This window comes from Macaca fascicularis, chromosome X, assembly GCF_037993035.2.
Source record: "Macaca fascicularis isolate 582-1 chromosome X, T2T-MFA8v1.1".
NCBI classification, from domain to species: domain Eukaryota; kingdom Metazoa; phylum Chordata; class Mammalia; order Primates; family Cercopithecidae; genus Macaca; species Macaca fascicularis.
Genome location: NC_088395.1, coordinates 113,862,056 through 113,876,324, shown reverse-complemented (window position 1 = coordinate 113,876,324; position 14,269 = coordinate 113,862,056).

Sequence of the window (14,269 nt, the reverse complement as noted above, 5' to 3'; positions counted from 1 at the left end):
ATCATTAATGATAGGGATACTTCCTTAGCCTGTTAGTTTCCTTACCCCTCTTGATTATATAGGGCAACCTGACCCATTCTACAGGACTGCATCCAGCCATCATATTATTGGCCCTTAGTTATGAAAGCTTTTGCCTGGAAAACTGTGTCAGAGGTTAATGTGACTATTTTTTCTCTCTCTTCAAATTCACTTTACTGGAAACAAACTCCCCAGAATCCTGCTTAAAGAGTTATTTATCTTTATAACTTGAAAAGGCCGTGTTCATGCCAGGGGCTCTGGGTGAATCTTACTATTGTTATTTTTCCTCTGTCACCTCCTACTAGTCTCTTCAGCTAAAAAGATCCAAAACAGACAGTGAAAGGGAGTAGGTCAATAGAATGCAGGCTGGGCCTTCTAAAGGGCATGGCTTTTTTCCCAAAATGGTTTGTTACTGGATACTGGAAGAGATGGACATGGATGGCTCTCTAGGGTTTTTCCATCTTGAATTTGAATGAGCCTGGCTCAGGGTGAATCAATAATGATCTTTGCTTCATGCTTTTCATCCACCCTAATATGCTGCTCAGATCTACATTACTGTTAAAACATGAGGTGGAGGGCAGTTTCTTTCTCTTGGAAGGGCAGTCATTCACTTTTTTTTTCTAGGACTTTTCAATCTTCAACTCACAATCTCAGCTTAGTCATTTCTCTAAGGCTTGAGGTTTGAGGGGAAAGTGAGTGGTCCATCTTATTTCAGAAACCAAATTGTAGCTTCTCTAGAAATACATTCTTCATCTGGAAGGACAAGAATATGAGAATTTGAACGATGTACTAGATATGAGAGAGCCATAGGGATGGATGGAGAGCAAGGAGGAGGCTAGCCCCAAAATCTGTTTCAAAGGCTGCCTCCTCTGGGAAGACTTAATGTTTCTCTCTCTTTTGTTTCTAGTGCACTTGCCTAATCCCCTGGCCCTGCAATCCTAATCCCCTCTACAGAGGTAACCCCCGTTATTAACTTGATATATCTGCTTTTAGAATTCCTCTATCCATATGCAATGCAAACACATATGAAACATGTAGGGTTTTTTTTTTTTTTTTTTTTTTTTCTTTTGAGACCGAGTCCCACTCTGTCACCCAGGCTGGAGTGCATTGGTGCGATCTCGGCTCACTGAAACCTCTGCCTCTCGAATTCAAGTGATTCTCATGCCTCAGCCTTCCAAGTAGCCAAGTAGCTGGGATTACAGGCTCGCTCCACCATGCCCAGCTAATTTTGGTATTTTTAGTAGAGATGGGGTTTCACCATGTTGGTCAGGCTTGTCTTGAACTCCTGACCTCAAGTGATCTGCCCACCTCAACCTCCCAAAGTGCTGGGATCACAGGTGTGAGCCACTTGCCCAGCCTAAACATGTACTATTTTAAAAATAAATACTATCATGCTGTACATTTCATTTGGCAACTTTTGTTTCCCTTCTAAACTGGTGGTTCTCAAACTTTAGCATGCATCAGAAACACCTAGGAGGCTTGTTAAAGCACAAATTTCTTGTTTCCACCTCCAGAGTTTCTGATACAGTAGGTCGGGGGTGGGACCTGAGAATTTGCATTTTTAAAAAGTTTTCAGATGATCTGAAGCTGCTGGTCCGGGGACCATACTTTGAGAATCACTGCCTTAAATAATAGACAGGGAGACTTTTCCATGAATACATTTCATTCTTACAACTGCTATATAGCATTCCGTGGTAGCACTTTGTACATACTCCTTCTATAGTGTGTATTCTGTATCATTACAGTTAAGAATCCTCCCAGCCATTATTGCCAACTCATCCCGCCAGTACACTCACAATAGATTGAACTCGGAAAGAAAACATTGTGTCTTTTGCCCTTATTGTGCCTGGCATGTAATGTACACCCAATACATTAATGAATGAAAGGATGAATGACCAACTGATCTGAAGCCCCTCAGAAGCTGAATGGGTATGTGGGCTTTGGGAGAAGTCCAGTAACTTTTTTTTTTTTTTTTTTTTTTGAGACAGCGTTTCGCTCTGTCGCCCAGGCTGGAGTGCAGTGGCGCGATCTCGGCTCACTGCAAGCTCCGCCTCCCGGGTTTATGCCATTCTCCCGCCTCAGCCTCCCGAGTAGCTGGGACTACAGGCGCCCGCCACCACGCCCAGCTAGTTTTTTGTATTTTTTTTTTTTTAGTAGAGACGGGGTTTCACCGTGTTAGCCAGGATGGTCTTGATCTCCTGACCTCGTGATCCGCCCGTCTCGGCCTCCCAAAGTGCTGGGATTACAGGCTTGAGCCACCGCGCCCGGCCAAGTCCAGTAACATTTCTTGATATCTGGGACTCCCTTTGGACTCTGATGAGACATTGATATTATATCAGTGGGAAGTATGTGTACACATTGGGGTGAGGATGGTGAATGTATACTTGTGGGAAAAGCTTGTAAGATGATTTGTATATTTCCCTTACCTTTTCCTCAACCCTCCACCTCTCACTGTCCACCTGCCGTTAAAAAAAAGAAGTGGCTATATAAGAAGGCAAAAGAAAGAGCCTCTCTCTGTGCTCAGATATTAATTGTTTTCTGGTAACATGTTACCAGAGGTAGAAATCACTCATCCTGCACTTTAGTATTTTCATTTGCAATACTAAGTGGTACTGGGAAAGGATACTAGTTTTACACTTTGAATTTAGCACTTTTCATTGGAGAATCATAACGCATTCTTATCACTTTGGTCCTTGTCTCCTCTGCCTAGAGTGTGATAGTTTGCGCTCAGAAGTACACTTTACTACAGTCATATGCAGATACATGACATTTCTACAGTGGACTTGCAATATGTTTCTTCTGATCAGCCACATTTCTTTACTAATGTGTGAATTACAATCCTCTGCTCATTGAATGAGGTAACTGAAAGCACTTATTCATAATATTACCTACTACTAGTGTGGCACCATGCTAAAATATGAGGGCCACAAAAGAATTTTAAGGCAAGATTTCTGTTCTGAAGGAGACTATTTGTTAAGTGGGAAGATTAGACATTTACACATGAAACATTCAAGTAGTAATATATGATGATGTGTTATTAGATGCCAGTATGTATAGAACAAATCTGTGTTGTCCAGTACTGTAGACACTAGCCACATGTAGCTATTGAGTAGTGACAAAGATTCTGCTTGGCCAACTTTAGTCAGGTTCCTAAATCTTCTCCTAAGTCAATCTGTGCACTTCCCTGTAAAATCCAGTTTTAGCAAAAGACCCTGCTAAGTCTGTTTAGCAAGAACCTCCTACCATTCTTCTCCATCATCCCTGAGATGATAACTGATCATACTGGCCTGCCTTCAGCAAGAATCCTGTTAGGTTGGTTTAGCCAGAATCCCCTTTACCCCTGATGTTTCCTCTTAATAATTTTCCATTCACTGACCACCACCCCCACCACCCCGCTCCTTGGCTATAAAATTCACTAGCCCATGCTGTATTCAGAGTGAGCCCAATCTCTCTCTCCTACTGCAAAATCCCATTTTCATGGTCCCTATATCCATCATGATGGTCCTGAATAAAGTCTTCCTTACCATGCTTTAACAAGTGTCATTAAATAATTTTTCCTTTAACAATATCTGAAAAGTGACTAGTTAGAATTGAGATGAGTTATAAATGTAAAATATACACAAGATTTCAGACTTAGGACAAAGAAAGAATGTAGAAATAGTTCATTAAGAATTTTTATATTTATTATATATTGACCGATACTTTAAAAATATATTGGGTTAAGATATGTTATTAAATGTATTTCACCTATTTCTGCTTTTAAAAATGTGGTTACTAGAAAATTAAAATTATATGTATATATGGTTCATACTATCTTTCTGTTGAACAGAGTTATTATAAATAAGTGTTGTAAGAACTTGTAGGAAGAAAGGAGTAATGAGCTAGAGTAGTCGCCCAAGGAGATGGAACTCTTGATTACAAATGATGTAAAGTCAACTCAGACTAGTTTATTCACACACACACACATACAGAGAGAGGGATAGGTGGGGGAGGGTATTTTATTGGCTCACATAACTGGGAAGTCTATGGAGTATTTTGGGACTGTAGGCAGCCATCTCATCCACCATGTCAAAAGAATAGAGTCAAGACAGGCAGAATTCTGATGATGCTGTTTGAGTCCCAGATTCACAATATCCTAGGTAAGCCAGGCAAGCAGAAAAAAAAAAAAAAAAGAATCTCTTTTCCTCTAGCTTCAGTATAAATTTCCTAGAGAAGATCCTAATTGGCCAGGCCACACCTGTGGTTGGGAGAGGCCAGAGCACTGTGATTTATAGCTTAATTAGGGTCACACCGAAAGGGGGAATGATTCTCTAGCAGAACCAGAGGAAAGGAAGTAGGAAAGAGTATGTGGAAGACAAAAGCCGTAGTTACTATGCCCACTACAGTTGGAGTATACACATGTAAATATAAGCTAATGTGCTACACAATGCTGAGGACAGACTTTTTTTTTCTTTAACTTTCTTTTCTTTTAATTAAAGTCAAGGAAATTTTTTTTAAGTTTTGCCTCACTGCTTCTTTCTGACATTTATGTTTCCTCCCCCTTACAGAGCCGATGTGGTATAGTGCAAAGACAAGATTTGTATTTGGCTTAGACCCAAGAATGAATTTAGGCTCTGCCATTTACTTCATACACAACATTGATAAAATACTTAATGTCTTGGTCTCAGTTTCCTCATCTACCATATGAATAGAATAACATATACCTTACAAAGTTGTTACAAAAATTATATGAGCTAACAAATTTAGTAGGTACACAACTGAGAGTTCCTCATCTCCTTCTTAATGATAGAGAATATATTTTGGAAAGAAATGCACCGAAGTGAACTATTAAATGGTTATGAACCAATTCCCTGGGTTAAAAAAAATGCTATAATTTGTAGTGTTTGCCATTTTCTGTGGTGTAAATACTCCTGTTACCAGTAGAGTGTCTTGACTGTAAGTCGTCCAGGTTCTTGGCATTTTGAACAGAATTGGACAAAATGCACAGTAAAGCAAGGAAAGAACGAAGCAAGGAAAGAATGAAAGCAGGGATTTATTAAAAATGAAAGTACAGGCTGGGCGCAGTGGCTCATGCCTGTAATCCCAGCACTTTGGGAGGCCGAGGCTGGCAGATCTCTTGAGTTCAGGAGTTCGAGACCAGCCTGGTCAACATGGTGAAACCCTGTCTCTATCAAAAATACAAAAATTAGCCATGCATGGTGTTGGTTGCCTGTAATCCCAGCTACTTGGGAGGGTGAGGCAGAAGAATTGCTTGAACCCAGGAGGCAGAGGTTGCAATGAACAGAGATCGCACTACTGCACTCTAGCCTGGGTGACAGACCAAGACTCCAACAACAACAACAAAAAAGAAATAAATAAAAGAAAAAGAAAGTATATTCCACAGTGTGGGAGTGGCAGAGTAGCAGCTCAAGGGCCCAGATACAGAATCTTCTCAGGTCCAAATATCCCCTAGATGTTTCTCATTGGCCACTTGGTGCTCACCTTATGTAAATGAAGTGGTGGCCTACAATCAATGTGACTGGTTGTGAACAGCAACCAATCAGAGGCTGAAGTGAAGTTACAAAGGTCACACTCCTGTGCAAACATTTGATTGGTTGCAACCAATCAGAGGCTAAAGTGAAGTTATGAAGTTGCATTTCTATGCAAATGAAGACATTAAGTACTTTATTGGTTGCAGAAAGCAACCAATCAGAGACTAAAGTGAAGTTAGGAGTTGCATTTCTATGCAAATGAAGACTTGGCTGGCAATCAGTCTGACTTGTTGCAGGCAGCAACCAATCAGAGGCTGGAGTGAAGTTACAAAGTTACACTGCTATGCTAAAGTCTGATTGGTTGCAAAAAGCAACCAATCGGAAGTACTTTGAATTTCCCATCTGCTGGGCAGAAAATGTGGGAGTTTGCAAAGGGAGTAGCCTCTGGTCCTTTTGTTACTTAGGGGTGGATAGTTAGGGTTTTCCTTTCAATTTAGTTCTAGGAAGTCCACCCGAAACAGCCCTAGGTTCCCTGCCTCCACACCCTATTCTCCTGCTTCATTCCCACCGTGGCAGATTTCCAGATATCAATGTAAGGTCACTTAACACAAAGTTGGGAGTAGATGCGCATAATTAACTCTCATTATATCACCTTTATGACTCAATTCTCTCCTCAGATATTTAAATCAGACTGCTCTTCCCTTCAAAAGCGCCTATAGAACAAAATGGAAAAGTGATTATTTGCAAATATTGTCACCGAAATTATCTCTTTATACCCCTTCTGTGTCTGGCTCTTCTGCTTCCTCAAATGAATCCATAGCTATCTCAGCTTTTCTTTAGGCATAGAAAAAGATTGGTAATTGCTTTGTGGCTTTAGGGAAACTGACTCCCAGATGAATGGAGAAGATCTTTTAGTGTAAAAGTTCAAAACAGCTTTCCAGGCAAAACCAGTTAGGAGGAGGTTAAACTGAAACAATAGGAGATCTTATTTCCAAGAAATTCAAAATAGTTTCTCCTCTCTAGTTTACCTCTTCTAAAAATAAAAGATTAACACCACTACGTACTTATCAAAATGACTAACATAAAAGATAGTGACACCACCAAATGCTGGTAGGAACGTAGAAAAACTGGATCACTCATTCATTGCTGGTAAATATGTAAAATGGTGTAGCCTCTCTAGAAAACATTTTGGCAGTTTCATAAAAAAAAAAACTAAAAATGCAAGTGCCATGTCACCCAGCAATTGCACTCCTGGGCATTTATCCCAGAGAAATGAAACTATATTCATACAGAAACCTGTACAAAAATGTTCATGGCAACTTTTACATTTGTGTTCCCCATCTCCCCCAAAATTAATATGTTAAAATCCTAATCCCCAAAGTGATGGTATTAGGAGGTAGGGCCTTTTGGAGATAATTAGGTCATGAGGATACAGTCTTCACGAATGGAATTAATGCCTTATGTAAGGGACCCCAAAGAGCTCTCTTGCCCGCTTTCTGGCATGTGGGGATACAACAGAAGTCTGCAATCTGCAACCTGCAGGACAGCCGTCACCAGAACCCGATTATGCTGTCTGATCTCAGATTTCCAGTCTCAATAAATGTGAGAAATAAATTTTTGTTGTTTATAAGCCACTGAATCTATGGTACAGCAGCCTGGACTGACTAAGACAAGTGAAAAACTGGAAACCCAGATACCCTTCAACAGATGAATGGTTAAACAAACTGTGGTACATCTATACTATGGAATACCACTCTGAAGTTAAAAAAAAAAAAACTATTGATACACATAGCAACTTAAATAAATCTCCAGGGAAATTATGCTGAGTGAAAAAAAGCCAGAGTGACAAAAATTTGCATGCTCTGTGATTCCATTCATATAACATTATTGCAATGACAAAAATATAGAGATGGAGAAGAAAGTTGTCGTTGCCAGGAGTCAGGGACTAGACGTAATGTGAGGTAGAGATAAGTTTGGCTATAAAAAGCAACATGGGGCATCTTTGTTATGTTCCAACTGTTGAGTATCTTGACTGTGATGGATACATGAACCTACATGGGTGACAAAATTGTGTAGAATGTGACACACAACACAGGAAATGAGTACAAGTAAAATTGGGGAAATCTGAATAAAATAGATGGATTATATCAATGTCAAGATCCTGGTTGTGGTAGCATACTATAGCTTTGCAAGATGTTACCATTTGGAGAAACTGGGAAAAGTGTACAAGGGATCTCTCTGTATTATGTCTTATAACTGCATGTGAATCTACAATTTGAATTAAAATTTCAGTTTAAAAAGAAGTCAGAGAAAAACCAAAAAGGAAAAGAAAAGAAAAAAAGAGAAGTTTCTCAACTCCAGGGTTCTCCAATGAGAAGTCTTATTTTAATAGAAGAATTTAATTTACTTGCTTCTCCCAGATGTCCCCTCTCCAGCACTGAACTTTTTGTCCATTAATATTTTCATTTAGATGCCTATGGGTATTCAGTTTCTCCCAGTTTGCAACTGTGTTCTATGTGCATCACACACAGTGGTTTTTGGTCATCTTCTCATGTCTCTCATCTCATACACTTATTCTCACCTGTAGTATTCTTATTGGTTGACTGTTTTACAAATCTGGCGACTTAAAACATAACAACGATGTTGACAACACTGGCCTAGGCCATTGCACGACCAGCCTATTTCAATCTAATCTGGTAGCCTCACTTCATTTTCTAGGGCAAGCCTTCTTTAAACTATGCGGCTGTCATGCATCTTATCTACCAGGAAATAGTCTAGAAAAGTCTTGTATACCAGTCATTTTTGAGAGTGTTGGTTAAGAATAAGACCTTTGGAATTTGACGGACCTAGGTTTGAATCAAGGGGTTGTCATGTATTAGCTGTGGCCTTAGGTTGAGTGTTTTCTCATCTGTAAAATGGGGATGAAAATAGTAAAAATAGTATCTATCTCATAGGCTGTTGTAAGGATTAAATGAGATAATGCATGTCAAGTGCCTAGCATACAGAAAGTACTTGTTTATTATTATTCTATTACTCTTTTTCTTACTTTCCTTAGACCTTACATTTCCAGTTTTATGCCCATGGGCTATTTAGATATCTAAGTCTAGGATCCATTGCTTCAGTCTTTTGCCTCCCAGTGCCTTGCATGCTTTTGCTACCTGGTGCTTTTATAAAGCTAAAACAGAAGACTATGGACAGAATAGTGGAGGACTGTGGTTATTGACAAGAGATATCTGAAGGTTCAGTCTCACCCTTATTTGACTCATAAGCCTAGACCACACTGCAGCCTTTTCTTGCCTTCCTAGCCCTTGAGTGGTATTAGTAATAGCCCATGTGGGCCACCATAGATGTGGGGAAAACAACAAGGAGTTTATAGGCTTATCTGTTTTTCGTTTTTTTGTTTTCCAGTTCCAACCACATCCCTTAGGCCCTAGAGCTCAACTAATCAAAAATGTGGTTTATTTGCTCAGATAATTCTGGATAGGGAAGTACAGTAATTATTCCCCTGATAACTAAGGGAGAATCTTTCAAATCCCATTGGAAAAAGCAAGCAGCATCAACAATGTTACCACAAGCCTTTTTTTTTTCCACAGAAGAGGTAGTATATGGTAGGACAGTAATTCTCAAAGTGCGGTCTCTAGACCAGCAGCATGAGCATCACCTAGAAGTTTGTTCAAGATGCAAAGTCTTGGACCCTACCTCAGACATTCTGAATAAGAAACTCTGGAGGTAGGGCCCAGGAATCTGTGTCTTAATAAACTCTACAGATGACTCTGATGAACACTGAAGTTTGATTGTCACTCACTGGGGTAGTGGTTAGGAGCACAGATTCTGAAGTCAAATTGCTTGGATTTCACTTTCTGCTCTTCCATTACTAGCTATGTGATCTTGGGCAAGCCAATTACACTCCCATGCCTCAATTTCCCTATCTGCAAAATGGGAATAATAGTATTCTCTCCTTGATCCTCCTTTTTTTCCCCTCTTGGCTTCAGTGATACTACATTGTCCTCCTGGTTTATCTTCTACCTCATTGGCTCCTCCACCTCTTTTGCTAGTTCCTTGTCCTTTGCTTGACTTCTTTAAAAAAATTTTTTTTTTAAATTATACTTTAAGTTCTGGGATACATGTGCAGAACGTGCAAGTTTGTTACATAGGTATACATGTGCCGTGGTGGTTTGCTGCACCCATCAACCCGTCATCTACGTTAAGCATTTCTCCTATTGCTGTCCCTCCCCTAGCCCCCCATCCCCCAACAGACCCCAGTGTGTGATGTTGCCCTCCCTGCGTCCACATGTTCTCATTGTTCAACTCCCACTTATGAGTGAGAACATGTAGTATTTGCTTTTCTGTTTCTGTGTTAGTTTGCTGAGAATGATGGTTTCCAGCTTTATCCATGTCCCTGCAAAGGACATGAACTCATTCCTTTTTATGGCTGCATGGTATTCCATGGTATATATGTGCTGCATTTTCTTTATACAATCTATCATTGGTGGGCATTTGGGTTGGTTCCAAGTCTTTGTTTTCGTGAACAGTGCTGCAATAAACATACGTGTGCATGTGTCTTTATAATGGAACGATTTATAATCCTTTGGGTATATACCCAGTAATGGGATTGCTGGGTCAAATGGTATTTCTGGTTCTAGAACCTTGAGGAATTGTCACACTGTCTTCCACAATGGTTGAACTAATTTATACTCCCACCAACTGTGTAAAAGCTTATTTTTTCTACACATCCTCTCCAGCATCTGTTGTTTCCTGCCCTTTTAATGATCGCCATTCTAACTGGCTTGACAAGGTATCTCACTGTGGCTTTGATTTGCATTTCTCTAATGACCAGTGATGATGAGCTTTTTTTCATATGTTTGTTGGCTGTACAAATGCCTTCTTTTGAGAAGTGTCTGTTCATATCCTCTGCTTGACTTCTAAATGTTGGAGGCTCCAGGGCTCAGAACAGGAACCTCTTCCTTGTTTCCATTACATTTTCTCCCTAGATAATGTCATGCAATCCCAAGGCTTTAAATACCACCTATGTGCTACTGACCCACAAATTAATTAATATATCTGACTCTGACATCCCGCAGAACTTGAGACATGTATATCTGACTATGTGATGCCTCAATTTGGAATATTATTAGGCATATCAACTTTTACATGTCTAAAACAACTTGTGGTACTTCATTGCCCCCCCATCCCCCACAAGTCCCTTCTCCTTGAATCTTCCCCATTTTAGTAAATAATCCCATCATTCATCCAAGTTCAGAAATTTGGGAGTACCTTTGAATCTTTTCTTTTATACCCTACATCCAAACCATCATAGCCCTAAATCCAAAATACATACAGAATTGTCCTTTGTTCTGCTCCCCACCAAATTACTTCAAGCCACCTCCCTCTCTCATACTGTCTCCTTGCAGTAATCTCATAACTGGTTTCTCTGCTTCCACTCTCACTCTATTGTAGTCTATTCTCCAGAAGTATCAGAGAGGTCTTTAAAAATGCAAATCTACTTAAGATCATCTTCCCTGAACCAGTGTTCGGAACAAGAATAAATGCCAAGCCCCTGACCCAGGCTTACAAGGCCTCCATGATCTGAACTCTGCCTACCTCTCCAATTTCCTTTCTCCCAACTCTCCCCGTTGTTCCTGACACTCTCATCACACCAGCCTTGTCAGCATTTCTTCAACATGCCAAGCACTTTCCTGCCTTTAGACTCAGGCACTACCTATTCCTTCTGCCTAGAACATTTCTCCCCTGGGTATGCAAATGACTGGACTTTTATGATTTATATCTTGGCCCAAATGTCACCTCCTCAGAGAGGCGCTCTTCTACCAGCTAATCAAAAGTAGATTGTCCATTTCAAACACACCACCCTGTCTATTTTTTAAGGCACTTATTAAAGCACCTGTCATTATATATTTGTTTGTGTTTACCTATCTTTCTGCACTAGAACGTGAGCTCCATGAGAGCAGGGACCTTGACTGTCTTGATCACTGTAGCATCCCAGTGCCTAGCACAGTGCTGGCATATAAAAGGTCCTCAGTAAATATTTGCTGAATTAATGAATATTCTCAAATAGTCATAGCTCTTGGAAATTGGGTATTTCTCCATCTATATGCTGAAACATGCCAGACATGTTCCTACATGCATGTCTATGTTCACACCTAATCTTAGGATCGTTTTCACTCTGAACAACTTATGGTATATAGAAAGGTGCTCAATAAATGTTCATGAAATGAATAAATGAAGAAATAAACTTCTTCATGCCTCATTTTTCCTAGCACATAGACATGAGCAACCATGAGTCTGTTACTTCTTTGACCATTTTTAGGGCATAGCCCTAAAAGCGCTGCCCTCCAAATGAAGGGAGAGAGCTGCCTACATGTAATAATGGAAGAAAGTAACAGTTAAAGGAGTTAGACAAAGCAGTTCCAGAATGAGCTGCAGGCTGGGGACAGTCAGGGGAGGGGATGGTGGGGTGGTGGTGATGTTCAGTGAGGAGGGAAGATGGAGTGCTTTCGCCACTGTATTGGTTCTCACACTTAAATTTTTATACAAAAGCAGGGATGCTTATTCAGAAGGTCTGAAGCAGGGTGACCACCCATCCTGGTTTGTTCAAGACTTTTCCAGTTTTATCACTGAAAGTCTAGTGTCCAGGGGAACCCCTCAGTCCTGGGAAACCCCTAAATGATTGCTCATGCTAGTTCTGGGGTGAATTATTTTAATATAACATCCCCAGCTGTTTCTGATGCAGGTAGTTCCCAGGCCACACTTTTAGACGACACAGGAAAAAGCCTTGGTGGCAGCCCAATTTACCTCACTAACTCTGATCCCAAATAATAGGGTTGGCTCAGTTCCTTTTGTTCTCTTTCCAACCTTAGCTAAAAGGAACACTTTGTAAGGCTTCAATTGATTCAAGAAGATTGAAATTTCAGGGCTAAGTGATTAAACCTCTTACAGATGGAAGAACACTTAAAATGCCTAAATTGTTTGAGTACTTTAAAAACAGGGAGAAATGGCCAAATTGTATCACCCAAAAAGTTCTAAAATAATCAGCTAAAAGGAACCACTCAGAATGTGGGTGGCATAGTGTCACTTCTTCGCAGTCTGCTGACCTCTTCGCTTCAATGGCTATGGGCAGCTTAGTTAAGTGATCTATGAAATGTTAACCTTTCTATCACGACTGCAGATGCTGTCACCGGAATAAACTGGAATTCAGTTGATGAAAGGGTGTCAAAGGACACCAGTCTCTCTTTCCTCAATCATCTCCACTGATTTCAAACATTTTCTGCTGCATTGTCACCATAGCTTGAGATCCATTCCAGTTTCTTCACCCTAGATTTCATAGTTGAAGAGTGTACGATTAAGGATACAAGGATACAATGTTTAGTTTCAAGTAAGCCACAGTGAAGGGGCCAACTACCTAAGTAAAGGTATATTTTCAATATACATGTTATTTTTGGTTTAGGGTATGTGTTGGTGGAGAAGTGGAGAATTGGAACCCACATACATTGTTGTTGGGAGTGGAAAATGGTGCAGCAATTGTGGAAAACAGTTTGGCAGTTCCTCAAACAGTTCAACATAAAGTTACCATATGACTCAGCCCTTCCTCCTATGTATATGCCCCGAAGAATTGAAAACAGGGACTCAAAACAGATATGCTGATGTTCATAGCAGTATTATTCACAATAGCCAAAAGGTGAAAACAACTCAAATGTCCATTGGTGGATGGAATGGGTAGACAAATTGTGGCATATATTATACATACAATGAAATGTCATTCAGCCATAAAAAGGAAGGAAATTATGATAAACATTATGACATGGATGAACCTTGAGGACATTATGCTGAATGAAATAAGCCAGACACAAGAGGACAAATATTGTATGATTCCACTTCTATGAGATGTTTGGAATAGGCAAATTTATAGAGACAGAAAATAGATTAGAGGTAACCAGGGGCTGTGGGGAGGGGTAAGTGTGGAGTTATTCTTTAATTGATACAGAATTTCTGTTTGGAGTGATGAAAATACTTTAGAAAGAGATTGTGGTAATGGTTGTAGAACAATGTGAATTGTACACTTAAAATGGTTAAAATACAAAGTTTTGGGCCAGACGTTGTGGCTCACACCTGTAATTCCAGCACTTTGGGAGGCCAAGGCAGGTGGATTTGAGCTCAGGAGTTTGAGACCAGCCTGGGCAACACAGGGAAGCCCCATCTCTACCAAAAATACAAAGAATTAGCTGGGCATGGTGGCAGGTGCCTGTGGTCCCAGCTACTTGGGAGGCTGAGGCAGGAGGATCAGTGGAGCCTGGGAGGTGGAGGTTGCAGTGAGCTGAGATCGAGCCACTGCACTCCAGCCTGAGCAACAGAGTAAGACTTTGTCTCAAAATAAGAGAGAAAATTTTATGTTACATTTGCTTTACCAATTTTTTTGATAGGATAATGAGTAACAATTGGGAAGTTGGGAGTGGTAGTGGGTCTGGGGAGAGAAAGATAAGCCTGATACCCTGAAGGTAGTTCCCTGGCAAACTTAGTAGCTTTGAAGGTAAAAATTAACTAGGGCCTGGAGCACTGTATGCAACAAAGATACAGAAGGTAGTACACTTCCATCTACATGTTTAATAAGCCACTCAGGTGAGTCATGCAGGTGGTCCTTGAAGCATACTTCCATCAGCTACAAAATCTGTGGGTGGGTAAGTGGTATAAGTTTTGCTAAAGAGGAATTTGAGCAAATGAATGAGTATCTAGGAGCCTAGCACAGCACCTAGTAGGTGCTTAAAATA